This window comes from Kryptolebias marmoratus, linkage group LG20 (assembly GCF_001649575.2).
Source record: "Kryptolebias marmoratus isolate JLee-2015 linkage group LG20, ASM164957v2, whole genome shotgun sequence".
NCBI lineage: Eukaryota > Metazoa > Chordata > Actinopteri > Cyprinodontiformes > Rivulidae > Kryptolebias > Kryptolebias marmoratus.
Window position 1 is genome coordinate 757,218 of NC_051449.1, and position 27,847 is coordinate 785,064.

Sequence of the window (27,847 nt, forward strand, 5' to 3'; positions counted from 1 at the left end):
AGAAACCAAATTACATCTGAGTTACCTCTTTTAGGAAGAAGATTAACTCTCCCAATCTTTTTAGATTTGAGAGAAGAGATGCTTTTTAAAAAGAAAATATTATTGAATTCACTATTTAAAAATATTCTCACCATCTGGCCTTTTCATATTTTGATTTTAAATGTGATTTTTTGTTTTTATTGTTTTCTGTTGAAATTGCACCAACTTGCATTTATTTTCTGCAGACAATCTCAAGCCTTAACCTTGTTGTTATTTCTCTAACGCTAACTTTAACAAAAATATTTTGCAGAGGAATTCGAGCATCATGGACCAATATTTGTTTTTAATGTTATGACTGCTCCGACGCTGAGCAGATCTGTATTTACATAAAGAGGAAAGCCACAGATATCTGACGAACACGCAGAGTTGCAACAAATTATTCTAAAATACAGTCACACAGTCTGAAAGGATCCTCATACTTTCATGTATGCACTTTTCTGTAATGTAACTCTACAGCATGCACACACACACACACACACACACACACACGTACACCTCCAGATTCCTGGCTCACTCAGTCAGCTGAAGGTTTTTTCATAGAAATCACCATCTGTCTGCTTCACAGGGGAGGAGGCTTCAGTATGCAACAGATCCTGCAGAGCTCGGCCCGTTTGGGTTCAAATATAAAGTCTGTATGACGATACAGAAAACTGCTCTGCTCACACAGGTGAGTCACACCTGAATTGTCAAAACTTTGCATTCTCGAGAGGAAAAAATAAAGTTTTCAACATTAAAAAGTGTGTCAGATCACACATATTGGATTTTCAAACATCTTTGATGTAAAATTTGATCCAGAAACAACATTAAACATTCAAAGTGTGGACAATAATTAGACATTACTCATGCTTATGTTAGTGGTCATAATTAATGTGCACATCCAACATGAACAATAAGTCTAATTTTCAATCCTTGGTGATTTTAGCGAACTAAAATGTTTTTATGGCTGATGTGTTTGACACCAAGGTTTGGTGTGTTTTATGTAAAATGCATAAAAAATAAAAACAAACCTGACCAGAGAAATATTGTGCTGGCTGCTCACAGACCATGAATGGAACAGAGCCGGCGGTAAATCCACTCAAAATGCTAATCACCTTGTCGCCACTGACTGAATTACTCCACTATTCATGCAGAAGTCCTCTGACAGTCCACCGGTTGGTGTCTGCCAGAGCTGCCGTTCCTGCCGCAGCTTTATACGACCCACAATGGAGCTCTCACTGCTGCTTGTTGCTGCTGGGACAATGACTCATGATCATCCGGAGGGCGGACAATGGCTGCACGCTTTTCCACTGCTGGACGTGTGGTTTTAGTGTTTGAAGAGCTGAGGCAGGGCTGAGACAACCTGGAGAAAATGCCTTGGTTTGCACAAAAGACCGACTGTAACCTGCAAACTGCAGGCGAGGACGCAGAAAAAGCAAGTGTGACCAAACAGCTACGAGTTCTGAGCATCAGCACCAAACAAAGTGTATTTGAGATGAGTTCAGCATGGGTGATAAGATGCAATCCTGCAATGCACAGAAAGTGACAAATAGTCAAATGAAACCCAAAGAGAGGTGGAAAAAACCAACCAACCAGTGTGCAAATGTTGATCAACATGGGATGCACTCTCCAGCTCCTACTTAAAGACAAACAGGTTTTTTTGGCAGCTTCAAGTTAGAAATAAGCCAAATGAGTGAAGGAGTTTAAGAATCTCTGGGCCTTGCTCACAAGTCAAGATAGTTGAAGCGGGAAACTAATAAGCAGATTTGGGCAAATGTATAGATTTGTTGCAGTGAACAGAGAGACAAGCTAAAAAGCAACACTGTTAATTTACCAGCTGAGCTACGTTCCAGCCCTCACCAACACGATCTATGAATAATGATTGAAGGAATAAGAAATCAGCTGGACTGCCCCTCAGCTCAGATTGGAGTTCCTGCTCCTCATCATCAATGGAGTCAGCTGAGGTGGTTTGGACATCTGGTATGGATGCTTCTGGACATCTTCCAGGGAAGGTTTTTCAGACATGTCGCACTGGAAGGAGACCTCAGAGAAGACCCAGAACGTGACTGGAGGGATTCTATCTCCCAGCTGGAAGACACTGAGGAGAGGATAGTCTTAATCTGGTGCCCCTGTGAGCTGATCTCAGATAAGTGGCAGAAGATGGATGGATGGATTAACTCAACCTGTTCATCGTTGAACAGGTTTCCTCAACTGATTCTTCAAGCTGACGACCAAGCCTGGAAAAATCTGCATTCAAATCCTCTCTGGGATTTTAGTGTGATTATTGGACTCATGTTGTCCTACATGGTTTCAATAGTTTTAAATGCTGTGTATAAATAGCAAAAATGATAAATCTGCCTGTGCTAAATAGGGCAACATTAGCCAGAGATATTTTGGACTAAAAGAGTTTTTGTTATAAGAAAATCTTTTATTTTGTTTTACTTAAATAGACTTCCACTTTCAGATTTAAAGCATTATTTTGTTTTCCTAATCTTGGTAAAAATGCCATCCATGTTTCCCAGGTCTATTACTTTCCCCTGAACCTGATTAAAACGTGCTGAGCCACTTTGTCCTGGTTTTTTCCTCTGTGTTCAGCAGTTGCTGCTGGAGCAGCTCAGAAGCTGCTGAATAAACAAAACACAAGATTGATCACAGCAACATCGGTGCTCACTGAAACTGTGTTTGTCCAACGTTATTAATCTACGATCACGCCTGTGCCCTGCAAGTCTGAAGGTGGTAAAGTGGTTTAAAACGTGCAGAAGTCCCTGAAGGAGCAGATGGCTCCGTTCTCCTCAGATTTCTCTCCAACTCCCACTGTCTCTGGCGAGTCATCTGTCAACGCCCCCGCACCGACACTCCTGCTCAGCTCGGCTCTCTTTTCACTCCACTTTGTTTTTCTGCAGTAATCCATCCAGCATCACTTCAGCTTCTTCTTCTTCTCCACGTCTTTGTTCTCGTCTTCTTCACCTGCAGAGCTGCTCCTCCCTAACAGCCAGTTTCCCTCATAAAATGAGTTTAACATGAGTTTTGACTCCAAGCGTCTGCAGGTCACATTGGAGTCACTCCGGTCCAGCAGATGGAGGTCTCTGGGGGTCCTGGACTCTCAGAGCAGCAGTCAACTTGCTTGATATGGCAGATTCTGGGTCCAGGATGACACCTTAAAGGTTAAGGCTGTCACTGTCCGACTCCCCGTCCTGCTCGCTCGTCTCTCTCTGCTTTCACGTCTGCTGGGAAATCAGTGTGACGGCAGAGAGCTGCAGGAGCAGAAAAAACAGCTTGCTTCTCAGAGCTTTTATATGATTTATTGTTGGAAAAATCTATTTTTACTTGTGCATTTGCAGGAAATAAATCAGAGCTTGTCGCAAGAAGCTTTTTCTGCTGAACCATATTAGTGCTAAACAAGTTTTTGTTTCTCTTTCACCTCCTTTAAGAACTTGCTTTCTTTTCTTTTTTTTTTTGCTCAAATTGTAATTTCTTATAATCTTTTGTCAAACTGTCTAATTCTTCTACCATTCAGAAATCTGTAAGAAAAACAAGCCAAAGCATAAAAACTGCACAATTTCTGATAATAAGCCTATCATTATAATGGTTTAAACAAAGCAGTTTGCAGACAGATTACGTTTAAACCACCAACATGGTTCTCACAGAACCGTGACACAGATTGTGGATCCAGCCTGAGGCTCTTGTGCCACACTGACCTCCATTTTAAAACAGTCCAGCTTCATCAGGCTGAACCACAAACTGCTGCAGATCTGTTTCTGTCAGGATGATCTGGGTTTGGACTCCTGCAAAGTTCAGATGCATCGGTTGTTTTAAATCATCAGTTTCTGCTACTTTTAGTTTAGCTAGCCTTTTGCTACTTGCAGCTAGGCTTTGGCTTCTTTTAGCTTCTTTGTTCTGCTTTTTTTAGCTTTTACAATTCAGTTTCACCACTCAGCATTTTCTATTTTCTATCTTATTGTTGCTTAAGGAACATAATCTGCTGAATATGACTGATTAATCTAAATTCATCTCCGTGTCAAAGCTGAATTCAATCAAGATCAAACCTAATTTAGTTAATGTGTTGGTCACACCTCAGCTCTGGTAAAGGTTTGATTAAAAATACACAAACCCAGTAAGCTACTATCTTATGCTGCATCATCAATCTGTATATTTTTATTCTCACTTCTGTCTAATAAATATTGTTTTAAGACAAAATTAGGCTGTGGTTAGCTCTGCTCAACTAATGCAGCACAAAATACAAATAGAAACCCTTTAAAAAGTCAATAATTTTATATTTTATCTGTTTGACAATAAAATGATTTAAGAAGAAATTAAGTCTTAAATTTCCTCCTGGATGACAGTCAGTTCAGGATTTCAGCGTGGTGAGACGTGATTGGACAAACAGCGCAGCGATTCAGTCGTTCAGAAGAAGAACTGCGTGTTCCCTTCGTGCGTATGAATAAATGCAACACGGACGCAATGCCATAATTCCCTGCACGGGCCTGAGCACTTCCTCCTGCTGCCATCCAGCTGGCTGATTTAAGACAAGTTTGTTTCACCAAACTGCAGCCGGCGAGTGCAGGAGAGCGAACGGACAGGCGGGAAAACTGGAGCAGAAAATCTGGCCCAATCATACACACTGAAATACACACAAATAAAAAGGAAAAAAAAGGACAGCATGTTGGCTGGGATGGAAGAAAAAAGGAAGCAGGGGATGCTGGGAGTAAGAAAAGGCTGATTTGAGATATTCAAGTAGCTGAAGCGACAGATTGGAGTCTGAGACAAAGGTTTTCAGAGGCTCACGGTCTGCTTTTCATTCTATCCCAACAGAAAGGAGCTATTTTTAAAAAACTGAGCCTCCTGTACATCAAACATTACCACACCACTGCCAAAGATGATGCAAAAATACTTTCTCCACTTAAATTCATCCTGCAAGGTCAAGAGCTGCAAGTAATATTCCTAATCCCGTAGAAAGCATGAAGTGTAGCATCTGTGGTAATTGGTCCTGGTCCCCTGTGTGGAAGCGAGCAGCAGGACTGGTGTTACGTCTATTTCTGTCCAACGGTAAACACTTCTCAGTCTGGAGAAGCTTCAGGCTTCGTGAAGCTGATTCCTTCTGTCACACTCAGGATTAAAGGAAGAATCAGGAGGTTAGAAGTGAAGGTATTAATAGTAAGACAGTCTTTTTACCTAATTATCAGTTTTAATTATTGCGTTTTACAAATGAATTAGTGTCTACATCTGCCTTTTATTACCCAGCCCTCGTCTTTGCAGGATCTGTATCTGCTGGACTGGGATGGGGTTCCTACACATGTCTGAGATGGTTGTTAACGAGGAGCCATGCAGAACACAGCTGTGGTGCGTTCTCCGCAGTTAGGTAACGTTTGAGGTCTGCAGGTGTTTGCAGATCCTGCTGCAAGAAGCATGGAGCCACACAAAGAGTCTACAGAAATATGACAGCAGATTCAGGCTGTAATCAGGTTTAACAGCTAAATGCTAACAACTATAATCAATTAAAGAGTTAACACAGTTTGCACAAAATTAATCAAAACCGAAACACTGAACTTATGATCTATTAAGCTGCAGTTTGCAAAAAATGTTGTTTCAGATGAGGATTTGAAGTTTGGTATTGTCTTATTTTCGTCTAATAACTTTAAAATCAGCCTGTCGGTCAAATATTTTAAGGCCAATCATACTGTATGTAGTCTTTCAGTAGACAGATTCATCCAGAGAGCGGTCTATTAAATGCTATTAAACTGCCTGCTGTTAAATTGCTTCAGGCTGAAAGTGTACAACGTGTTTAAATGGAAGACAAACACAAATCTGGACAATAAATACACATACACACATCTGTGTGTTTAGACGATCAATTGTCAGATTGACAGAGCTGGAGAAAACTCCGGCGCTGGAAATGGGTATTGATCAGTTTAACTACAGAGAAGCTCTGTGTTCAGCTGCTGCTTATGAGTCAAAGGACGAACTCAGCAGAGACGAGAGCCAGCGAGGCGCTTAACGGAGACGCTTTTCGCCGAGACATTTAGCGACAAAAACAGCGTCTTTCAGAAACGCTTAGTTGGCTGAAGAGAAAACCGACAACAGACAAAACAAAAACAGCAAAGTGAACCAGATTATGTCCATCTCTGTGGATTCTGTGGCATTTCGCTTGGCAGAATCCTCTCCTCCTCTTTCAGACATTTACATGACCTCCACTTCTGCAGAGCTCAGACAAGTTTGTCTGCCTCGATGCGAGCTAACGTGCACATATCTGCATCATGAGAACAAAATGTTCAACATATAGGCATGCAGCATCATCTAATTTCTTGTGTTCAGAACCACTGTTTGCATGTGCACGGCAGGTGTAGGGGTGTATCTTTGATAGGACAACAGAAACATTTACACTGAATGAATCACCAAACAGCTGAAGCTATAACTGCTGACACTAAAATAGAAGCTAAAAAAGATGCTTTACAAACAGTTTCAACATCTAAGATCCATCACAGACTTTGTGGTATGAACTCCAGAAAATGGGAACTTTATAATTATAGGAAGACGTTAAAGGATCCTGCAGGTTTTAGGAGACTTGGTGAGACTGGTCCTTTGATGCGATGACTTGGATGCTTCTTCATCATGAACCCAGGTTCTGTTTGAACGTCAGGAGCAGCTCGTGCCGCTCATTAACTCAGATTAGAACAGAATATCACTGAAACACAACAATGCACTTCTTAATGATGTAAAGAAATAATATCTTTATCACTTTAAAACCAGTCGTGTAATCCTGAGCAATGATTTAACCGTGTTTGTTCTGCTTTTTACGTCTCATTTCACTCTGAAACCCCCAGTCGAGGCAGTAAAACAGGCCCTCTCCTCTCTGAGCTCCAGCCTGGATCCTTCTGTCGTTCCTTCCTGATTTATTGTGAAAAGCAGCGAAGCCTCGGGTCTCGTTTCTCCTGTAAAACATTAAAAAGGATTTTGTTGCTGCCTGACACATCCAGGTCAGCCTCTCAGGCTCCGGTAAGTGACAGAACAGGTGCGGCTTTGACAAAAAAAAATTACCCACAATGCACTGGGGTACAGATATTAGCCAATCAGCTTGGCTTATGTAACAAAGACGAGTTGGCTTTTCATTTGTGCCTCAGACATTTACAACAAAATGTTTCCATAAATGTTGAGGTTTAAGTACATTTATCATTATTATTCTTAATAAAGAATGTGATGATGGAGCAGTTTAATGCTGTCCAATTAACAAAGTAATTGTTTTCATATTTTAAGGTGCTGACAGAAAATCAAACGCTGCTGGCAAATAAAGCTTCCAGTAATGTTAATGTGGCAGCTGCTGGACTAAATCTATCGAATGCTGCATGAACAAACACATCAGTCCCTGTCCACCGAGGACACTTGCAGAGACAGTCGATCTCATCAGTCCTCCGGTTAATGTGACTGATTGGATTTGTCAGACGTCTCCTCGGCCGCTCGCCATTTTCTCAGACAGATAAGAGACTCGAGGCGGCCGAGGACGAAGGCAGACAACCCCAAGGCCTGTTTGATATTTCCCTGCTCCAACCTGCCGCCTCTGCTGAAAACAGACAGTTCTGTCTGGAGAGAACGCCTCCGAGAATCTCCGTCTGATTCAGTCTCCGGACTTTCATCATTTTCTGATTTAATACCAAAAAAATGTTCTTCCTGTTTGGAATTCATAATGAATTAATCCACTGGTTGTTCGCCTCGGTGGAATCAGTCCCCACAGGGACGGAGCTTCTGTCTGAACCCGCTGAAAATGATGGAGGCCTCAGGATTGTCACGACCTGTTAGCGAGACCGAAGCTGATGGAGCCGAAGACAGGAAGTGGAAACAACCAGGAGTTTCTTCCACATGGACTGATACATTTATTGGCTGGCATCCATCTATTGTCAGATCTCTGAATAAACAAATTAAACTACTTCTTTCTATTACAACTTGTGCCTAACATTCATACATTTCTGCACCTCTTTGGTTTAAAATATGGATATTTCAAACTTAATGTGTGTGATTAGGGTTAGATTCCTTTATTGCATATATTTTATACTTCATTCTAATCTATCAGACAAATTCAATTGTTTAGATTTATATAAATATGGGCAGATTTTTCTCTAAATGTATAAATGCAGAGAGTTTGATTGACATCCAGTTCTGAGGTGCAGATCTTTTTATGAGAAGTTTGCAATCACAAATTAATTAATCCTTCATCTCTTTATTTCTGATGAGTTCATATAGGTAATTAAAGTTGCTCATCCCTTTATAGTAAATTATAGTAACTTTTATAGTAGATTACTCTGCAGACGGTAGTGAAGGTTTTGCTCTGCTATATAAGAAAGGTTGCCCTGAAATGTCAAAAACGTCTCCATAAAAACTTCAGTATAGACCTGTTAGTGTTCCAGCTGTGAATTGATTTCTTGTTTCTAAAATGTTACTTGACACCAAGCTGGTTTAGTAGCTCAGAAAGCTGTGTGTGTGTGGGGGGGGCGACTTTATTATGTTCTCAGAAATCTGCCGGGTAGAACATTGACTTTTGAGTTCTGTGTGAGTCGCATGGATTCGACCCGATATTGACCTCTTACTGAGCTCCTAACTGTCGGCACATTCCTGATAGTTGTGGTGGAAACAGACTCTGAGGCACGTATGGATTCATAATCAATCTGAAAAAATAAATGCACAGGGTTTAAACTTTCAGGTTTAAAGATTAGTTTCAACTCCTCACACCTGCAACATTTACCTACAGCTGCAAACAGAACCAGGTTTACCTGCACAGATAGCATCTTAGCAAATATTCTATTGTGTTTTTACAACAAAGCAGTATAAATCCCATAAGGGAGGATAAACCAATAAAAATACAACCTGGTAAAATGATGAACATACAAACAAATAAACCCTAAAGTCCTAAAGTTTACCTGGGCTGTTTAGTTGGACACAAAAATTTTAAAAAATACATGAATTTTCTCTTATGACCCATTTCTGTAACTGCTAATAGATTATGACATCACTGCAAACATTGTGCAAATTTTTTTTATCGCAATTTAGTTTCAAAATGTCTTAATTATGTCTCATTTTGAGACATTATTCTCTTTTCTGTCTCTAATAGATCATGTTTCATTTTTACGTCACTTTCTGACTCACAGCAACTAAACTCAGAGCTCCAGATGTTTTCTAAAATGCTGTGAATAATATAAGCTGAAATTTATTTGCAAATTTAAAAAACAATGTTCAAAATTCCAGCAGCACAGGAGCAAAAACCCTCGCAAAGGTTTGGAGACATTTTGGACACAGGTTTAAGATTCCCAGATGTTTCTTCTCACAGAATAAATGTTTATGCTGATACTTTCAATTTATTTCTGGAAAACAAACCTGTGGCCTGATAATGATTTAAAAACGTGATAAATGAGGCAAAAAAACACAAATGTCTTTAATTTCACAGCTTTTTTCTAGTTTGTCACAAACCTTTAAGACCCACGAGTTAAACTTGAACAGAAATTATAATAATCATAATAAAAATTGATCAAGTTAACTTTATAGCATCTGTTAAGAGTTGAAACACATCAGAAAACAATCAAACTCAAATCAAAATAACTTTTAAATCATTTTGCTTAAAAAGGATTGAGGAATGATTTAATATTTACCCGACAGGCTAAAAATGTGTTATTTTTTACATTTATTATTGATTTTTAGCAACTTCAGGCTCCAAACTGTTTTTCTTCTGAACACAAACACCACCGTGTGTGCACAGCTAACTGCGATAAATGTTCTGACCCGTCCAGCAGAACCAACAGATAAGAACAGACAAACATGGACTTCAGATGTAAATATGTAACTTCAACATAAGGAGGGGAGGCTTCATGAGCAAACAAGCTGGAGTTACCAAAGTTCAACACAAACAGGGAAAAATCCTGCAAATTACAGACATGCCTTAAATATTAGATCCAAGTTGTTTCTGTGCATCCAAACCAAGAGTTGCAGGTATTATTATTATTATTATTATTATTATTATTATTATTATTATTATTATTATTATTATTATTATTATTATTATTATTATTATAGTACATATTCTGATACAGAATCTTTTACATTGTTGTTACTGTTCACATACTTGTTATTATCACTCAAACAATTCCTGAAAAACTGAGTGTATTTTTGCAAAACTGGCTAGAAAGGCTGCACTGCACACACACTCACACATTCACAGACACACATGCACACACACACTTTCTAACAAAAACACAGCAACATAAACACACACATGCCATTTATTAATGAGATACATGAACAGTGTGTCTGAGAAATATGTGACCTCTGACCTGTCCACAGCTCCACTCTCACTAAAACATCCACACACACACACACACACACACACAGAGTTATCCATCAGCATGAAGGACGACATAAAGAAAACAAGATGGCGCTCCGCCTGGCAGAACAGAAACACAACCAGACTTAAAAACAGAAGAAGAGAGTTTAGACTTTCCTCTGCAGCTCAAAGATAAAAGATTAAAAATCTTCAGGAAGGATTTCCTCAGAAAGTCCACAAGCTGTTCATTAATATGTCTCAAACTTCTATTTGAATAAGCATATTTAAAGCAAGTGACATAAAATACAAATCATATTTTCTGTCCTGCTGTAAGTTTGATTCCTGAACTTTTGAGCCATGTTCTTTTCCACGTTGTGCCAAACCGTGCTCACTGAACCCCTGGTCTCTGCTCTACAGAGCTTTAATTATCTGGGCCACAAAAAAAGACACAACTTACAACAAAGTCGGATCATTCCCAACGATCTGTGACCAAACTGCAAAAGAAGGAAATGTAGGAAATGTGTGTTTGCTGAGTGCTAGTCTGAGCTCAGTTTGCAGCGTGAACTCAAGGTGATGTCTCCGACAACAAACCAAAAAACAAACTACAAACCCCAGAAAAGACGGAAGCAGTAAAGTCTATTTGAGCTGTCCTAATGACAAAATAAGACTGTGGTTCTGTGGTGTTCTGATTAAAGTGCAGACTGTAGAACGTCAGATAACAAAACAGGACTTGTAGTTTAGAATCCAAATATTTAAATATATTTTAAACCAGTCATTCCAGATTTTTATTCAAATAAAAACAGAACAATCCTGATCTGAGCCACTATGATTTGACTCTCCATGTAAAAAAGAGGATAATTTTAGGTCCTGTAGTTAAACCTGCTGATAACCCACAGCCCAGGGCGGCTCTGAGTCATCACATATTTACAGTATAAGAAACGTTGGGATGTAGAACAAGTTCAGCAAGATGCCATCGGGTGGGAGTCTTTGCCAGACACATAAATATGCTCGACATGTTCCATTCTTCTTATTCCGGTGCTATTTATGTTGCCGTAATTGACCTGTGGTCCTGTTTAACCCTGTGCAGAGTCTCTGGTGAGTAATTTTGAGAAACTGAGCATTAAGGTGATCTGAATGATAACAATGAGTCAAGAGCATGAGTTACTTTTCTCCTCATTCAGACTCAGAACATGACTGATGTTTATTTTTAAATGGACAGCTCAGACATTTCAGTAATCATCAGGCAAATTTTAAATTCCTAAATAAGGTCAGTGATTTGCTGCAATGAAAAGTCAGATGATTCTCCAACGACAAGCTGTCATCGACGTCGGGAACATCGTCCCATGATTCAGACGTTATCGGTCATGAGAACAGTTAAGGAGTCATTTACTCAGATGGTGATGATTATTAGATCACATCCGTAAATCCTGACACTGCTGACTGCACAAGTTCAAACCTGACTCACTGAAGATTTTACAGGAAAATGATTTTATCTTTTGACAGGAAATTTAATGTGGCTGTCAACGACTGCTTTTATATCCACATTTATCCAACTTTTTTAACTATTTATGGTTTGAACATCAATTCTTCTGCTCAGTGTTTGAGGTTATACTTTTCCAGCCACTGAAAACAGTATTTAAAGCAAGAAAAATAAGCCAAATTTCTGTCAACAATAGTCAAAGTGCAACAAAAGAGCAAAAGTAACATTAAAGTTTTGTTTTTGGTAGATTTCAAGAAAATTACAGTGCATCAAACTACAGTCTGAGTAAAAACTAATTTGGTTTGAACTAAAATTAGGAGCATTATCTTCGTCTCTACTGACGTGGAGGAAGACCTGAAGCTCTCAGCTGATGTGGAGCCGTCTCTACAAACTGTTTACATAAAACTCATTTTACTTCAGGATCTGTGGATCAGAGATTCACAGCCTCGTCTCCTCGTCTGTTCTTCTTGTCGTCTCTTCGTCTCTAAAGTGCTTCAGCTTGCACGTCACCTGGTAAATGTCACGCTGTGACCTCAACAAATCCGAGGCACCTTCCTCATTCAGGCTTTTAGCTGTTCTGCCCTTCCAGGAGCAGAGAGAGGACGGCAGCGTGACAGAACGTCGAGGTCAAACTGCTGCAATAAAACACTCCTGTACACACATGTGACCATGACGGAAACAAAAGGACCTTGAATGGAGAAAAAGTTTTACTTTTCTCTCCAAAAAACGATGTTTTGCTTCCTGCACCATGAAATACTTCATTAAGGCTTTGTAAAAAAAGAAACATGTCACCCGGAAATCTGGATATTTTTACAGAACGATGAAGTTTAAAACCTTTACTTTACAGATGGTTAAAAATAACTTTTAGATTAAAATATCTGATGTTTATTCTGTTACTTTGAAGTTATGAAAAAGCAAAGTTATGGGGTCGGTCCTTTTTTTAGCCTAATCGGCAGAATACATCACTGATAACACTCATGGAGGAAGGTCAGTGTTTTTTATACAGTTCCCCTTTTTGCTGTTACACAATCAGAACAAGCAGGTGCAAACCAGCGCCGAAGGTGTTTCTGTTATCCTTCCAGGGATTTAGGGAGGTTCTTTTAGGTCTGAGGGCCGGGGCTTTCGGACCATTAAATTACCTTTGTGCCACGCTGGGCTGACCTTTTTGAGGAGCTCTTCAGGCGACGTGGTGTATTTCTGTAAGATGAAATGTACTGAAAGGTTCAGAAGCTCACATTTCTTTTGTCATGGATGTAGTTTAAAGAAAAATATTGCTGCAATAAACCAAATGTACGAGTTATTACATCTCAGATCAGTGTGTCGACAGACAATAATGTACAAAAAATCTAAAAAGAGAAGGTGAAGCTCAGCGTTCAACGTGACTTCAGAGCCATAAAAAACTTAAAGACTTAAAGAAAATCCTGTTTTAAACAAAGTTTTAGCTATTTTTTAGTTTCCTTTTAAAGTTGCCATAAACTTAATGATAATTGGCCTAAAAGTTTCAGATTTAAAACAGAAATTGTTTTGTATTAAGAAATAAATTTTTAATTAGTGGCCTCTGACTCAACAAAGCAGAAAAACGTTTCATAAAAACACAAAACAGATCGTTAGAAATACTCAACTTATGGGATGTTGTGAAAATTGTTTTTCCATAAATAAAAACCTCCGAGGACTCCCATCCGCTGGGACATGGGTCTCTGGGAATTGAGAAGTGGAGCGTGTCCACACAAAAACACTTTTATTCCTGGAAAAACAAAAACAATCATTGGCTGTAGTTATTCTAAATTATGTTTTTCCACACGGAGAAAAACAAGAACAGCTTCAAACTGTGTTAATGTTTGTTTCCAGGAGTTTCAGACGGATGTTTCTGGAGTCAATAAAAGCGGAGGTTTTTAGGATTTTATTTTGACTGTTAGAAATTAACAACAAAAAAGAGCCAATCAGTTATCAACCAAAATTATATTAACCAGTCAAAGCCAAAAGGCCCTCCCCCTTCAACCCTGAGGAGACCCTAACCCTAGCCCAGGGCCAAAAGGCCCAAAACCCTTAAACCCTGAGGAGCCTACTGCACCTTGTTTTAATGTTCTCTTTGTAAAGAACTGTACATTTATTTAAGAATTTGCAAGTTGCGTATCTACTCTCACAAGCACCAACATAAAGATCAATATTGTGTAAGCTGTTAACCAGTGAATGTGTTTAAGGACTCTAAATTTAAATAGAAGCCACCACCGTTAAAACGTCACTACTTCCCCTTGTTTTTCTCTTTATTTTTGGACTTGTACATAAAGCACACAAATGAAGTCTGAAAGGCTTTTCTGACCCTCTGATTTAAAAATAGCTGTGGTGTGTAGAACCGTCACAACACTGACTGCAGCTTCCTGGACCTGAGGAAGAAAAGAGCTCTGAAGGGAGTTGCGACAGCCATGTTTTTGAGTCATTTATCTGAAATGGACAAGTGATCGTTCAGGTTGAAACGCTCTGATCCACATTATGCAACAGGAAGAGGCCGGTTATCTTTGCTGCGACAGATAAAACAAGTTATTTTCATCTGAAAGCACCAAAAAGTGCTTCGTTTGAAAGAACAAATTAGACAAACCAAAAGCAGCAGATATTTGAGTCATTAACTGAAGAGCTTTCTTGTCGGATCTTATTTATCAGGGTTGGATAGTTGTGTCAAAGGTCAGAGGTCAGAACCGTGCCATGTCTGCTGATGTCACGGAATAAAATAACAGAAATTATTACTTCCTGATTTACCAGAAATTACAGAAATGAGTGCCTGTGTTTGAGGACTCAACATATCTACAGAATAAACTTACAAGTTCTCCTTTTTCGTAAAACAGGTAAACAAACTGTGAAAGCTAGGTGTCAGATCTCATTATTTATCTGATATTAACTGATATGATGTTAAAAACAATTTCAAAACAAGAACTAGACACCAAACTTCTGGTTTTCTCAGTTTCTGATCACAGCTACTACCAATCCAAATTTTAGCTCATTTCTGACATAAGAATCCTGAAAGTTTGATTTAAAGCGGCTGGATTTATTTTATTGTCTCTTAAAAAATGTTTCATCAGGCGGGCAGGGGGCTGCCACAGAGCGCCACCATGAGAAGTTCACCCAAATAAAAGCTTTTAGGGGTTGCGGTCAGGTCAGCCAAAAATGACCACTGGGAGACAAAGCTGGAAGCATCTTATTGGCTGTGAATTCAACAATACCAAGAATCTTCCACACACATCAACACACACTCTCTAAGAGAGAGACCATGCAGACAAATGGATGTGACACCTTGGGCCGAGCACAAACAGCCTCACAGAGAAACAACATTTGTTCTGGTTGGCTGCTCAGCCCGTCACAGTGACAAACAGTCTGAGTCCGTTCTTTAGTTTCGCTGCTTTCTGAGCTGCAGAACACGACAGGAGCTGTTTATTTATGAAAGATAACATCCTCAAATACACAACAGATAGATGTCTGAACACAGGAAATAAACATGAGATAATAAGGCGAGCAGAGACAGAATAAATAAAACTTTAAACCCGCTGCAGCTTAGAAACATTTGTGAGGGGAGGAGAAAAAACTCTGTTCTTGTTTAGTTTGACTTTGAAAATCATCTCTCTGCTGCTCCAATGTCAAGTTAACCCAAAGGAAAAAAAATTACTAGAGGCTCTGGAGCAGGTTTTTAGCATTCATCATACCCAAAGTACTTTGACAGGGGACTTTAGTTGGCTGTAGTTTGCAACTTGTCTCACTAGATGTCACTAATTTAAACACAGGAGGTTTAAACCTCAGCTCTGTCCTCGGTTTTATAATCCACAACCCACATAAAATGTTTGATTTAGTCTACAGCTTTAAAGGTTCCCTTATTTGTTTTCTGACCACATGAGGGCAAAACATAAGAAAGGAGAAACACCAGCCCATGGATTATTTGATACCAGGCTGCACAGAAATAAAAGCTTTTTTTAAAGCAAAATCTATAGAAATATTTTTATATAGAGGATTTTATTTTGAAAAACGACCCTTTCTCTTTGCACGTTTTTCCTGCCCTTGACTCAGTTGCAGTTATTTTTTCAAGTAGTAGCAAACCTTCATGCTGACCCTAGCAAAAATGAGTAAAAACTTCTTTTTCTCTTCCAGTCCTGGGGAAAGTTGTCTCGTGTGAAATTAGTCTATGGTGCAAAAAACATTGGGGACCGCTGGTCTGGAACAGGAAAAAAACACCAACAGTTTTACTGCGTAGCTTTATCACTCGTGGCTCATGAAAATAACTCTAAGAACTGGCTTTTAAGGGTTGGCTCAACTGTTCATAGAGTGGTGAATAACAGATTTCATTTAGCACGCAGGCTTCTCATTTGATGTTAAAATCAAAATATTGCTCACTACAAATAAAGATTAAAGATTAAACAGCTCTCAGCGTAAACATGAACGACATCAGACCTAAATGGATCCACCCCACATCACTGTAGCTCAGTAACATGTCAGTAAAACCAAATATGTAGCCGGATGTAAGTGAAGCTGAGAGCTGACGTTTCCTTTGAGAACAGCACCGGCAGTTGCTCCCTGAATGTTTTCGATCCGGCAACCCGCCTCCTCCGCCGACTAAATCATGCAACACGCTGCAGTCCGCTCAGTCTGTCAAAGGCACTCAGAATCCGAATCCTCTCAATTAGCAGCGCTGCAACAGCCCGGTGTTTTCAGACAGCTGCATGAGCCAAAACTATTCATTTATTAAAGCAGTTTATTTTCTCAGAGCAGAGGGAACCAAACACAAGCTAAAGGGCAAACTGTCACCAACTTCTCTGTTTTTCCTCCAACACTGCCAAGAAACATTAACTTCTTATAATATTTATTACATTATATATTTGTGATGCTAATGTTAGCTTTTAAGTTGATGTTTTGCTCATTTTAACTTCTGTTTCTTTTATTTAGGCTTTTTAGTTTCAGCTTCTTCAACAACTTGCAGAATTCACTCAGCACTCAGCTGCTCATTTCTCTGGTTCTCATCGAAGTGGTTTTTGGACCTGGACATGTTTTCTGTGAGAGGAGAGCTCTCAGGAGTCAAAATACATCTCCTGAGATGAGCTTGTGTGTCCACAACAACTCTGTGAAGCTTTTTGAACGTGTTCCAAATTCAAGCGACAAAACAATGAGTCTGTATGACTCAGAGAAAGAAATTAAGACTCCTGAGTTCATCTGGACACTCCTTGAAGCCAACTAGTCACCAACATTCACAGCCCAGTGAGTTTCTATCTTTAGCAAACACAAACATTTCAACAACTGAGCCACTTTAACAGACATTGAGCTCAAATTTCACATGGAAGTAGCTTGGAGTAATCCCTAACACTTACTCTGAGCGCTAACAGATCATGCAAGATCTTTGTTTAAAACTCTGGCATGCAAGGCGAAGGGTGATATGCATTTCTTCAAGGAATGCCACGTTCATTTTCTGCATGCAATTGAAACTTAAGACTTAATCCTGCATCCACATCAGCAGAAGCAGCTTCCAAGCAAAGACAAATATTCCAGCTCCTGCAGCAGCTTCTGCAGACCAATAATAAATCTGTCAACACCTCGCCTCCACATTCACTTAATAAAGAACACTGTTGACAGCGTCTCTCAGACTTATTTAAGCTGATCTTTTTGCTTCTTCTTGAGTTCAAAGTGTTGTGAAAGTTAAAGCAAGTTGGTTTTCAACAATCTACATTTTCTTTAAATCTGCTCCCCGATGAGATATTGTGAGATCTTTTGACACGGAGCATGTTATTCACCCTGATTTTTTAAATTTTGTGCATGTTTGAGGTCAAACAGAAGAGCATCTGTGACGCGTGATGCAGATTTTACAACTTCAGCTCTGTGAGCTGCCACTCGTCATACTTCCAGTCCAAACTGTTCTCACTTCCTTTGTTACTACTTACAGAAAGCAGTCTGCAGCCCAACCATGACCAGTTCTGTCCCACTTCTACGGAGACGCTGCTGCTCTGTGCCGTCTTTGTTAGGGCGAAATGTTTGCATGAATGCAGCTTCTGGCAGCCATATTGGACACTTTCTGTCTATTCTTTTTTTCCAATGAATGCTTTCTGCATTTTGAGGACCATCTGTGCAGTTAAAAGGATGCTACTCAGTCAGCTGGACATTGGCTTGAATGCTTGATTATTTTTGAAAATTAAAACAGAAAATGCAAAACATACAAACAAACTTGATGCCTGATGTTTCTGAACTTGACAGTTTAAATAAACAACTGAGTTTGCAAAAGAAAAATCAAAATTTTCTTGATGCAACTGAAGTCTTTTTAAATCTGAACGTATCAAACTCTGCAGTAACCCTCAGGTGTGGATGATATGAAGGAAGAAAAAGGATATTTAGATCAGATTTTATTCTTGAACAGCCACAAAAAGCTTGTTAGGTTTGCTGCATTCAGGATAAAAAGAAGTAAAAACTAAACTCTGCTGTTTTTTGGAAAAGATCAGCTACAAGGGCACTTATGTAAATTAGTCTGCAGTACACTCATTTATCTCCATAAAAAGAAAAAAAAAACCTTTCTATGCAAAGTTCATTTTCTCCTTAATTTGTTCAGACAAATTGCTGCACATTAATGGAGTCAGACAAGGATTTTCAGAGGCTGAGTTCATTTAAACCAAACTTTGTTTTTCCACTTTTACCTAAACTTAATTGTGTATGCAAATGAGAAACATTATTATCGTATTTTAATTTCCCTTTCTCTGTGCATTGAGTTGTTGAGGCAGTTCTTTTCTGTTGCTGAGGGAGGCCAACCTTGCTCGCTTTCAGTCCTCAAGGCAGCCATTTGAAGCAGGTGTTTGGATGATTCACTTAAAAAAAAGCACCAATGAAGTGTTGCAAAAACACAAAATGGACCCTTAGCTGAGCTGGGAGAGGGTGGATTTCTTAAAGACTTTCTTCTCACGCTGTTGGCTCTATCTTCCTCTCCATCACCAGCTCTAACTCCTCCTGCTGATGCTCAGCTTCAGATTCATCCTGCTAAGACAGAAGACTCTAACAAGTACTCGATTTGGGTGCACTTCCAAAGGAGGTGTGATCTCGTCTCTGTCTTTCATCGCAGGCACCTCAGAGCTTCATTAAAAAGACAAAACAGCAAAACTGGCTGAAAACGAGGACAAAAACTGAGACTCGTCAGCTAAAAAGTGAATTACATGCTCACCTGTTCTACAAACACTCTGTCCAACAGAACCCTGTTCAGTGTGACATAAACTTTGTTTGCATTCTTTATTGTCATGAGGAATAAAAGCTTTGTGTTTGCGTGTTATCAGTCATTTATAGAAGCAGCTTTGTTCTCGGCGTTATTTGAATACCTTCCCTTTTTCGTCCTGTCTCAGGCACACAGAGGAAACTGACAGCTGAATATCCTGAGCTGGTGTTTAATGTCAGAGATGAGGAACTGATGGGGGGTAGTTCAGCAGAAACAAACATTTTACCAGTAATCTGACCATAAAGAATCCCCTCAGTGATTGTTGCAGCCGGCTGATACTGATGTTTGTGTTCAGTTGGTGCTAAACTCACGCTGAGCAGCTCACTGGAAGCTCAACTCGGGAATATTTCCTTCGCTTTCATAACTTTGTTCCTTTTGTCAATTCTGTTGATTTCCTGTTTGCTTTTTGCACTTTTTTTGCTTCCTTTGTTATTTGGTTTAGTTGTGAACTACATCTACATTGATTACTTTTAATGGTATGCTTTTTATTTAATATCATAACCTGTGGGGGTAAAAAACAGATTTAATGACTGCAAACCTGTGCACAGCTCTGTGGAGCTCTACCAACAGCGAGGAGTGACCAAGTGTCCCTAATCTTGTATAAAGCAGAGGAACAGTTAAAGAACATTTCTGTGAAAGCTGTTGGACAAGAGGTACGTCTCATTGCTGCTTATCTGTTTCCCGAACCATGGTCCAGCTCCAGAGAGACCGCAGTGAGTAATCTGCCCATGTCAGGTTAGGATCTGGATCCATTTGGCCACCGGGGCCACTGTGGGATTGTTCCGGAGCAGAATGTGTCCCTTCTCTCTTTGTCTTATTGTCAGCTCAGCTTCAGAGCGCTCTATCTCCTGTGTCAATCAATAGCACTGCAGCTTAAAGCCCACTTCCCTCCCAGTGTCCCACTCCATCCTCCTTTCCATCTGTCTGCTCGGGTCCCCGAGGCCCCCGGCTTCTAGACGGAGCCAGACATGGTTCTGCATCAATCAATATCTCTGCAGGGCTGCACTGGTGAGCGGAGCATGGTTTTCTTTTTAAAGCAGACTGGAGTGATGTTTCTGAGCAGGTTCTGGGAATGGAGTGATGCATTCTGAAGGGAAAAGGTTTTAATGTGCTGTTTGTTGTTTTCCAAGCTTCAGCTCATTAAATGCTAATTAAAGAAACATTTACATCAGTTTGTATACTGTTTTCTTCTTATTCAAGCACAAATTGTTCTACAAGTAAAAAAAAAAAAAAGACAAACTATTTGTCAGGCCTAAGACTCAATCAGGAGGAGGAGAAACAAGTGGTCCATAAAAAATCCTTCCTTGTTCTACCTCTGAGCCCAGAGATGAAGGCAATAACTCCTTCCTGCTTTCTGCAGACTTTTCAGTGACATTTATGATTGGCTTCACTTGATAGAGTCTGATTGCACAGGAAAGCATGAAGAACTTTTCCTGGAATCTTCTTTAAAATCCGACCATAAATCGTGCATGAAGCGGCATTTAAACGCAGCCCTGAGCTCCGAAGAAAGAGATGAACGTGAAAAAAACAGCTCATATAGAAAAGTGCTGCTGCCCACGCAGAGCAGACATGAAACGTCCTGAGTTTGACTACTTAAGTTCTTAAAATCAAAGCTGTTTTCCACACATCGGTACGTTAACGAAGATACAGATGCACGAGTAGGCATCTTTGATCATTATAACATAGAAAACAGTCAAATCTTTGTGAACAGGGCAAATGTTTGCGACACAACAATATATTTAAAGAAAACTAGAGAAATTCCAGAAGAGAGTCTGATAATGCCTGCCACTTGGTGTGTTTAGCTTTGGTGGAGTTTCATTTAAATTTGTTTAGTGATTCATGAGATATTTTGCTAACAGATGATGTCCACAACATTTTATGGCAAAGTTTTAAACAAAGAACTGAAGGATCTGTTAGCAGATCACCCCTTTTGTTGAAATATGGCCACTTCTGCTTTCTGTAAAAGTATAAAAATAACAAGCTGTAAAAATGTGTTTAATTTTTAAACCAGTTCCAGCTGTGAAGTGCAAAACTAGGAGCTATAAACAGGAAGTAAGGCCATTTTGTTGGTTTTAATTATATCTTTGCCACCAGATTGCACTAAATCTGACAAACTGTCCCTTTAAGACTGATTAGAGGAAAGATTTTTTATTACAAAGACGGCTCCCCTGAAGCTCTGACAGGATAAGTGATGAATGAGTCATGTGACTCTTGTGTTTTTTCACCAGTGAAGAAAGAAAACTGCAGCCCTGACCTTAAAAAGGCTCAGCATGTATGATGCATCAGTAAAAAGTGGCTCCAGGCTGACATCTCTCAACACAAACCGCACCGCGCCGCAGTCCCAGACACCCACTCGGCCTTTGTCCCCCCTTCATGTCTGCCCGTCTGACTGCCCCAGACAGACAGGCAGACATTACGTCCCTCCATCTACAGCTCGCAGCCAGTCAAACAGGACGTGGCGGGTGTCCACTATCCCCAGCCACAACAGAGCCACAGTGAGACAAAGAGAGACCTGGTGTCAGCAGAGCCGGGTGGAAGGCCAAACGAGGACAAAGTCGGCTCTAAACTCCAGATAACCCCCCTCAGAAACACCACCGAGGCCTGGAGCCAAGATGCACATCATCCAACACCATGAAGGATGACTGGACTCAGTGAGGACGCTGGGCACGCCGTCTAGACACACTCGGACCAGTCTTTATGTCGGCCATTATTTTAGATCCAGGCAAGAAGTGAAATCATTGCAAAGCTGCAGAATTGGTTGTTTTTTCAGCTCAAGACAAACAAGATTCAGATTTAGATTATAATTTCATCCAAATATGGACAAAATGTCATTAGATTCAGGTGGATTTTTTTTAATAAATGTGTAAATGCTGAGTCAGCATTTTAACAGTTTTTTAACAAACTTTGTTTGATTTTTGTATATTTTTATATCAAAACGTTCAGCTCAATCAGGAACAGTTTGCTACGAATTTAGTCTTTGTCATTTTTACTATTTCTTTTTTTTTTTTTTTACAAAATGTTCTTTATAGAAATACAAGTTTGTTCAAAACATTGTTCTCTGAAATCAACTTCAGAAAACTGGCTTTAGTTGAGCTTTTATCCTACTTTAAGTTTTAGATACTGTCTTGCTAATTTTTGGTATTTTTAGCTTTTAGCTTTGGTTTTGATCATTTTTAATTTTTCCTACAACTTTGTCATTTTAGCTTTTAGCTATGATTACGCTAATTTTGACTTTCAGCTACTTTTATTTATAGTTTTGCTCATTTTAGCTTTGAGATTCTGTTTTATGATTTTTAGCTTTTTGCTGCTTATTTTTCTAATTATAGCTTGGAGGTTGCCAGTTTTTTCCAATTTGATTTTTTAGCTTCTACTTTGTTAATTTGATCTTTTCTTCGGCTTGTTTTAGCTAACAATTCAGTTTCAGCTTCTTCAACGCTTCTTAAACGCTCACACTGTTTGTATTAGTTTTTAATGTAAATGTCTCTGGTAATTACTGTTTTTCATTTTTGTAACAAATTTATTTCACTCTAAACAATAACTAATTTTTTTCCAACCTGTTTTGAATGTTAAGAAATGGTGTAAATACAGAGAAATTTTTATTTTAGGCTGATTTATTTTTCATAGATATGTAAGTGAAAATAAAAAAATCCAAACTTTTCTAAAATTGGAAAGAAACACATTTTGATTTAGGCCAAGCTTCTGCTTCTGAGATATTTAAACACTGAAAATATAAAATACGAACATGTGCAGCGCTGCAGAAATAGATGCTTCCAGTGAAAAAGCTGCACACCCAGCAGCTCATCAACGCCTCCCACACGCTGCTGATTACTTCTGACAGGCCTTTGATTACGTCTGAAACTTCAGAAAGAAAAGTCCAGTCGGAGATATTCTTGTAATTTTGCGTTCTTGCTCAGCCTCTCAGCCGCTGATGGGAGCTGACAGAACTGGGACTGAAAGTCTGACGCGACGAGGCCGAGCACCTACAGATCTAAACTCTGTTGTTCCATCTCATTATTTTCAGCCTCCGTCTCTGCGCTGCTTAAAATTCACACAAAGAGCTGCGCTGCTCCTGGTCCTTTCAGAAAATAAAACCCCCCACAGACAAACAGGAAGTTGCTCATCCTTCAGAATAAAACAGGCATCGCTGTGTGCCCTGACGCCCATATTTATATTCCAAACACAGTTTGGTTCAGCAGAAAGGCTTGAGGGTTTCTGCTCAGCAGAAACATAATTATTCAGCTCTGTGTGTCAGCTGAAAGAGCTGAATTCAAATCAAATAGTTTGAAGAAGTTTCCTGTTCTTCATGCCAGCGTGCTAAAAATACTCCTGCCTTCCACATTCACCTGCTTAAAGAAGAAAACGGTTTGGTTTTAACAAAAGTTTAAGTTTTTTGGTTATTTTTTTAGCCACAATTGACTAATTTGACCAGAAAGTGGAAGAAAAAACATATTTCAATAAATGTTTTCCCTAATTACAGATCACTGAAAGTTCCCTGAGAGGTTGGTGATCTTTGCTTTATTTCTTTTTAGTTTGTTTTTGAAGTTTAGCTTTCTTTAAAACCAAAGACAGCTTCAGAATGTTGCAATAGTTGCATGATTTTATTTGCTGCATTGTTTTTATGTATCATACGTGCCAAATCCACCTGGAATGAACTGAGTTAATGTTAAAAACCATCTGATTCTAAATAAAACTAAATCTGCGTTGCTAAAAAAATCATCTAAATTAACAAATCAATCCTCCAAATTTTCCTCCAAACAACAGATCGTGTTTTCCTCATTGTTACACAAATAAATGATCAATTTTCCAACATTTTTCAGATTTCTTACACTTGTACTGAAACAAAATGGCTGCAGCTCGCTGCAGTCTGCAGAAAAAAAGCTTCACTTTTATCTTTAATTCACTCAGTTAGTTCGCAGTTAATAATTGACTCTTGCATAAAACATCAGAAATGTCTTAAATCAAGCTTTTTAAACAATGACACATATTTGGAGGAAGGGTTTACAGGATTTAGCCTGTTTGCTCTGTGCAACCAGATGTTAAAAAAGATAAAAAAAAACCAACCTCTCAGTTATTTCAGTGTTTAGTTAATATTTAAAAACACCACAGGTGATAAATCTATAAGAATGTGCCTGTTTGGTTTCATCTCTTTCTATTTTCAGTCATCAGTTTCTTTGTCAATAATAGGTGCCAACATCCTGGCTAATCCAAAAATGAGATTGTATTGGCTAATAAAATCTTATAAATGTCAGAACGTTATCACCGTCTGCTCTGCTGTCTGAATGAAATCAGCCTCCTCCTCAGAGAGGACAGGACGGGCGGGCGGATTGTCCCTTTATCTGCCCTCACCGAGTGATTAAACATCCACCAGGACGACTGAGTGGATTTGGGATTCGGCGGAGAGCAAAGCCGAGATTGCCGAGTTCATTCGGGCCCCACTGGGGTACATATCAGATAATGTTGTCGCTTTCAGTCTGAGCTGTAATTTCCTGGAAGACGAGGCGCGATGTGACAGATGGCGCTCACGGTGGAAGAGCTGCTGAGGATGAGGACATGTTGCATCGCCGTCAAACCTCCAGCAGGAGATGATTTCACTCTGTTGCACTTTTGCTGCAGAAACATGGACTGCAGGGACACACCAGAGATAAAACCTCGGATCAAAGACTGAAGTTTATGGTTTGAGAACGTATTAGAGTTTATATTGAAGCTCACAGATTAAATGTCTGTTTGAATTAAAGCTTTGATTAGAAAACTTGTACAACTGAGAATATCCATGGACTCATTGCATGAGGCTTTTTATAGAAACTAAGGGGAGGAGAAATCATTACAACAACTTATCATAAAGTAAACTGACAAAAGCCAAGTAAAAAAGAGAGAAAAAGCAGGGTTTATGACCACCGTGTCAACAAGCTGCATCAGGAGGTCATCAGAAGCAAACTGGGAAACACTAAAGTCCTCATTTGTTTTCAGCCCAAATCTTCTTTGTCAACCATCTGCTGCACTCTGACTCCACTTCAGCTTCAACAACACTAAAATAAACATTTTTTGAACTTTACAGTCATGTAATACACAGTCATGCTCCTTAAATAGGAAATTGGAACTTGCAACTTCCTCATTCCTGACAAGCTGGCTAAGAACTGAGACCAAGAACAGGACAAAGGTCATATCGGGTTTCTATCACCTCCAAAAACAGAACTGTTCTGGAGTTATTATTAGAAAACTGAGTACTTTTTGTTGTTAGATTGAAATGAGCAGCTGTGAAAACTAAAAGCATTTAAACTAGTTAAAAAAAACTGATGAAAGCAGCAAGAATAGTAGAAGTCAAGCTCTGATCTTATCACTTCTGAAAAGAAAAAATAAACTCTGAGTTTAGGCGTGAAGCAAAGCGGCAGCTTTCAGCGCCGAGGTGCGACGACTTCAACACGCCACCGTCATCAAACTAACACAGTCCGACCGGCGGTAACAGCAGAGACGGCAGCCATGTTGGCACTTTAATGTGATTACTGCTTCCTATTTCTTCTGTACATTTGAAAAATGAAACGACATCCACAGACTTTGTGCTAGTTATTGTATGTCAAAATGCTTGACTCGATCAGGAATACTGACTTTTAGCTGTTCTAACTTTTAATTATTTTGTAATTATTTAACTTTATTTTTCAAAAAGCTCCCTAAAGAGACACACTGAGGTTTCTTCAGTTCCTTCAGAAACATTATTCTCTGAAATCTACATCTGGCTCTGTCTTCTTCATATACTCCCTGTAGCTTAAACTACTGCTTGTTGATCTTAGCTTTTAGCTACAGATTGGCTAATTTCAGCTTTTGGTTATGTTTCTGTTATTTAGATTATTCAGCTAATGTTTTGCTAATATGGGATTTTCAGCTCTGGTTTTGATAGATTTTGTTAGGAGCTGCATTCCTGATTTTAGCTTCTGTCTTCCAAACATCCTTCTGGTCATTGTGACCAAACGGCCCGATCTTTGTCTCTTCCGATCATGGAGCTTTTCTCCAGAAGACATTTGGTTTGTCCATGTGGACAGCTGCAGGTTTCAGTCCAGCCTGAAGGTTTTGGGCTTTGTAGCAGGAGCTTCTGTCCTGGTCCTCTCAGTCCATGGTGTAAAACTTAATATGACATTCATGCACGATGAGCGGATGGAAACTTCTAATTAGTTCTTGATTCTGTGAAATTTGAATTTCTTGTTGTTTCGATTTGTTTTTTTTGGAGATAAACCAGAGCAAACACTGCAGGAACTGCAGGATCCCTTAGAATTGGACCAGTGAGTACAGATAGTTTCCTTTAGAGCCCCTGTAACGTGCCGTCTACTACTTGTTAATAGAGACACGGCGAGTCTGCAGCTGGAATGGATGAGTCATTGTCGTAATGTCTCATCAGGCTGCTGTTTGTCTGCAACCAATGGGATGAATGAATACAGTCAGGGATGGATTCATGGCAGCCAATCAGGAGCCAGACACATTCCTAACTATTACCAACCAAACCCCTTAAAACAAGGCCATGGGTCCAGACAGAAACTGATAAATCTTATATACGTTTTTAAAGAATATACCATCAAAAACATCAATATTTTCTCAGAACTATTGACTCTGAGTTTAATTATAGCAGCACTTCATGCATCATAGTCAGTGCTACAATGTTAAAGACACACACACAAACATATATATATATATATAAAGGAAAGGAAAGGATAGCTCGAAGTTGTGACACTATGGAACAATTAAAGTGTACAAACAAACCATAAGACCCAACAGCAGGCTTAACTTCCTATTTAAAGATGAGCATCAGACAGAAACACTTGAAGACATTTTATGTGTAAATCATGTAATCTGATAAAACACAACAGATGCTTCTTTCACCACGGGAAGTATTTAGTTATAGAGAAAATGCATGAAATATAAGACAAAAATAAACCTTTCTTCCTTATTAAATAAACCAATAAAATCACATGTTCTGGCATTGTTGACTAAATAGCACAAACTGTATCAGCTGTTCATGTAAGATTTATAAATTTTAAAGTATGCATGAGTTTTTTTTACATGTTAAATATTAGTTTGCAACAAATAACACAATGCCACAGAGGTATCTCCACAAATCCATGTTTAAATTTAACAAAGGTGCAAATCTGCAGACAGAGTATTGGGCTCTTCATCAGATGTAGTTTGAGCTGAAAATCTGCAGCTGAGGATTGTTTTGTGAATTATTACATCAGTTAATAAAGATTTGAGGCAAAAACTGAAGACAAAACCCTCCCAGAGACAGTTCATCACACGGTGCTGTGCAGCAGCAAATCTTATAGAAAAAAAAATCCTGTATGTCCTTTTTGCCTGTTAATGAGACAAGAAATAATTGCTAAATGATCCATGTGAGATAAAACCCCTCTCCCTGTAATTTATTTGAGGATGAAGCGGCTCTACAGAGCAGCTAATAAACATCTATAACACTGAGGCTCCTTTCACACCGAAGGAAACAGAGAAAAGAAAAGAAAAAACAGCTCATCTTCTGATCTAAAACACAAAAAACACGATCCTGATGCTTTTTAACAAGCAGCACATTTTACTTTGTTAATAATTTACTTTGGATTGAATCAAAAAAACAGTAAAGAAAAGAAACCCTCTTTCTCTCCATCCTATTGATAGGCAAGGTGGCATCTCTCCCATCCACACCCTGCACCCAGTGCGCATGCGTGCCGCGGCAAACAAAGGACCAGACAATTAAGCGACGAAGGAAGGCTGATAAAGTTCCAGTGGCTGCAGAAAAAACAAACACGTTGATGCAGCAACAGAAAGAACAAAATCTATGTTTGATAACAGCAGGGGGGAGGGT

General features: G+C 39.2%; 1 protein-coding gene across 2 annotated transcripts in view; it reads right to left on the reverse strand.

Moving 5' to 3' along the window:
• The window catches only part of basp1 (brain abundant, membrane attached signal protein 1), a 32,186-nt gene that overhangs the window by 3,552 nt on the left and 787 nt on the right, over positions 1-27,847 (reverse strand). The window lies entirely within an intron of this gene.